Raw genomic sequence first — 4,272 nt, 5'->3', positions numbered from 1 at the left:
AAGGAAAGCTGCGGGCTAAAGAAAACTGGATTTTTGTTAGCAAGGATTTGCTCTTGGCAAATAATTATAATTGCCAATGTTAAAAGCAGATTGTGAATTAACTACAGCAGACATAAAAAAATAAATTTGGAAGAAAGCTTTCAATAATTACAGTGCATATGTCAAATGGAAATTACTCCAATTTGCATAGCTGTGCAGTCACGTCGTACCATATCTCAAGTGGGTTCATAATAACAAGCTTGAACCTTTAAAATCATTTAATAAAGCCCAGGGTTTTAATAACCCAAAAGACACTTCCCAAAAGACGGAAAGCTAGCCTGGGATTCTTCATTTTTTTGGGCCATGCCTACATACAGTTCATTATTATTTTCATAATGATGCATTAAAAAACATACCGTCCCCACCCCCGAGCGCACACACATGGTTTTACTGATAAAAAGTGCTTTCTAGTGGTTTGGCTCATTTCTCCAGGTCATCTTTATTCCGGTACAACCAGCCACATTAGAAGCCACAGCACTGCAACTCGGCATGTAAAAGATCACGTCCCACGTCTTGCACCAGCACTGATTTCCATGCAGGCCAGACAGACAGTTCCTTGGGAGGTCTGTACTATCTGCACTGCGCTTCAGTCTGGATGAAGTTTCCAGTTAGAAACCTGCAGGGAGATTCAGACAAGAGCTTTGCTCTGTGCTCCAGCCGAGGACCACAAGCCTATGGGCCATCAGAGAGGACCCCTCTTGTCTTGTCACCCAAAGGTGCCACTCGGATCTTTTGTGTCAAGGAGCTGATTTCAAACTCATGTGCTTGTGGCTGCTTCGGAGTAGGGGAAATTTATTAAAACCCTCTTATTTTTCCTTTGATTTATGACCATATGCCGAAGTGAAGGCTCCCTACAGCAGAACTGAGCTTTTTGACCTTTCAGTGTCATCACCTACTTCCCAAACTGCAAGTCTGTGCCTGCACATGCCACGGAATAAAGTGGGACCCAGATTATCCCTTTGCAGGAACAAGAATGACCAACAGGTAACCACAGGATCACTGAAAGCAGCCACGGGTCAGTTATGGAGCACAACTCACTCACAGATGGATCTCAAAGCACTTGACCAAGCCAAGCAGGTACCACCCCCACTGCAAAGAGAGAGGAAAAAGAGTCATGAAGTCTGATGGTACAGGTCTTGTGGTCTGCTATGGATCTGCTGGCACAGCAGGCCCTGGGTGCAAGAGTTTATCTGCAAGGTACCACTTATTCTCATGTTTCCAACTAAGGATTAATACTACCCCACCTAGCTAGAAACGAACAGAGTGCCGAGCGCTGGAGAGGCCGACTGCTTCGCAGGCAGCTTGCTGCCGGCAGCAGCTCAGCCCCGTGACTCACCGAGAGGGAGACGCCAAAATGACTGTTTGTGGTTTCTCATGAGATAAGCGTGGTCCAAACGCTGCGGGGTGGGGAACCGCTGCAGTAATGCACTTCCCCTCCAAGGCCAAATTCAGCTCAGCGAGGGCTGTCTGCTTGTTGTTACACCCGCCAAAAAGGTGGCGGCCGGGTGAGACGAGGGTCTCGCCCTGCCTCCAGACGCCAGTCACGAAGCTTCACCATCATCAGAACCACCCTGCCTTTCCCTGCACCACACAGGCTGTCCTGACCACGAGCGTTTTGGTTTCACCAGGTTTATCAGTCTACCAGCAAACCCTTCACAAGTAGTGGCGTGCGCTGAAGAGGTGTTTCGTAGAGATCATCATCGCCTGATCACTGGAGAGACTGCATGTGTAAGCCTGGATATTGAGATTCCTTAAGCAAGTTTTTGTTCGCTGCAAATATGTTTAGTTTCAAAAAGGCTTTTTCTAAACCGTGCAGCTTGGAATTGTCCTTGAGGCCTGACAGGACATAAATGTGACAACACGCTGGAACAGCCTCTCTGCTGCAAGCTCTGTTTTGCACTACGGCAGCACATTTAACAGAGGAGTTTTCCAGTTCCAGAGGATGCCATCACAGCGATGCAAATTTCTTTAGCTTGGACAAGCCTTTAACTTGCTGTTATACTATAGGTGTGGCTTCCCTTTAATACAACTACTTTTAATGCTGCCATACTGGAGGGTGAGCACAGGCCTGTGCTGATGCCCGTGTTTTCACAATACAGCAGGCTTCGGTTCGCTCAGCGACACCAAAAAGAAGCGGGGCTTCACAGTGCGCGTGTTCACTGCATTACTGAAGAGCTTTCGTTGCCACACAAGTAACCCTCCGAAGCACAAGCAGCAATGAACACAAGCAGGCAAAGTACCGGGCTGCAACGCGTCCTCATTCATCCACATCTAGTCCCTGGGTGAGTCAGTTGCCCAGGAAAACTCCAGGGTAGGCAGGGAAACCTCAGTTTCAGAGAAGGGAAGGTGGCAGGAAAGAAGCTGGATTTCTGACATCCGGTGTTATTGCACAAAGCCATGAAAAAGGTGACACTATTACACAGAATATAGAAAATTAAAAAGGATCTACTGGAGGAAAAGGAAAGCTTAATTTAATACAACCTGTAACGTTTTTCATCCCAAAAGCCTCCAACAAATTCACCAATCAGTGAAGAAAGCTAAAGGGAGACAAGCAAGACCTGTCATTCACAACAAACATCTACCACAGGCTCAGCTTTCCAGCACATCCTTTCCCAGGGACAAGGACAGAGCAGCGCACCACCGTCTCTCATATGGAAGCAATTATCAGCGAGAAAACAGCCCTTCCTCGGAGGAAACAAATGAACCTCATGCCCAGTCTGATTAATGACAGCTCCCCTGCAGATCTGTCAACAGCCACATTGCTGCTACCTTAGCTCAGCAAAACGCTGAAGTGACATGACTTTTACTCACTTATTTATGCTGTTTTGCCAAGCTCTGCGATTATGAAGGGGATCCCAGTTAGAGGATGGAGGGTGGCTGCAGAACCCAAGGGCGCAGAGCTCTGCTGCCCAGTTCTCCCCATCAAACAGTATGAAAACGCAGTATCTTTCCGGTTTCTTTTGTACTTGCTAGACGTAACCAGTTTACTCCCTCCAGCCTAAACAGTACCTAAAAAGAATGTTACTGCTTTCTCTACAGTGAACACACCAGACAATGTTGGTGGCTCCTGCCTCAAAATATCCCTCACAAAACGCACTCACAAATTGTTTCTTTTACTCTGAATACAGGAGAGATCTCTGCAAGGACTGCATCCTGCTCGCTCCCAGCCTGCTTTGTACAGAGATGCTCTTGCGCGCTGCAATTTGTGCTCCCCCAAAAAGCCTCCTGGAAGGGAAGAGAAATACCATATCCAATTAAAACTGAAATGACTTGGACTGTCTCTCTGAATGACCAGAGACAGCTTCCCACTGACTGAGCTCACCTAAGGCTTCTCGGCCGTCCATCTGCAGTCCCTGTAGGGGACTAGATCTGCACTGGAAGCACGTTTTATTTCGCCCAAAAGAATTACACAGTTAAGTCCTGTATTCAGCGCTGGGCTTCATCTCCCTGTAAAACATTTCAACAGGGTCAGGAATTTTAGCAGAGAGAGGCTGGCAGCCCCTGTCTTGTCCGTGACTATTAATATGCCACAAATAGTCACGGCAACTTCTCTGACATTTCCACTGAAGCTCACAAGGAAAACCACCTCTGCGCAACACACCCCAGATGTCCTCGGGGAGGACACGAGTTCAGCATCACAAGGGCTGGGGAGCAGGAAGGGCTGGCTTCCCCCTTCTTGGGCAAGACCCTGCTCCAGTTGCCTCACTGGGATTTAATTTAATTTTCCACACAAAATCACCCACAGCCTCTTCCCTTCACCCCCCTCCTCAAGTACTGCTTGTCCCCATTTGCCCCCCCCACTGTCACTTCACAGGGGGATCAAAAGCAGCAACGACAAGAAGAAATTGGATCTGTACCGAGGTGAATTTTGACTGTGCTCAGCTTCTGTTTGTTTCTTTTGTTGGGAGGTTTTGTTTGCTTGGCTATAGAAAAACATTGCCTATAGAAAACATTTGGGATAAAAAAATTCTGGATCTACTATTGAGTTGTACACCGCATTTTACGGTGAAGTTCTAGGCAGTCAATTCCTTAAGGTTTAGCCAGTGAAGATATGAATTTGCAGACTAAAGAAACTAACAGGATAGCGCAGCACAGGGGATAAAGCTGCATCTTTAACAGCTTGCAAACGATCTGCAAACTAGCTTGACCATGACTTAGCTTCAGAGGTTTGATTCTCCGCATTTTTTTCCCAGGACAGAGTGAGATAGGACTGGCCACAGAAACATTTTTAGG

Source organism: Buceros rhinoceros, unplaced genomic scaffold, assembly GCF_000710305.1.
Source record: "Buceros rhinoceros silvestris isolate BGI_N320 unplaced genomic scaffold, ASM71030v1 scaffold6048, whole genome shotgun sequence".
NCBI lineage: Eukaryota > Metazoa > Chordata > Aves > Bucerotiformes > Bucerotidae > Buceros > Buceros rhinoceros.
This window is presented reverse-complemented; position numbering follows the sequence as displayed.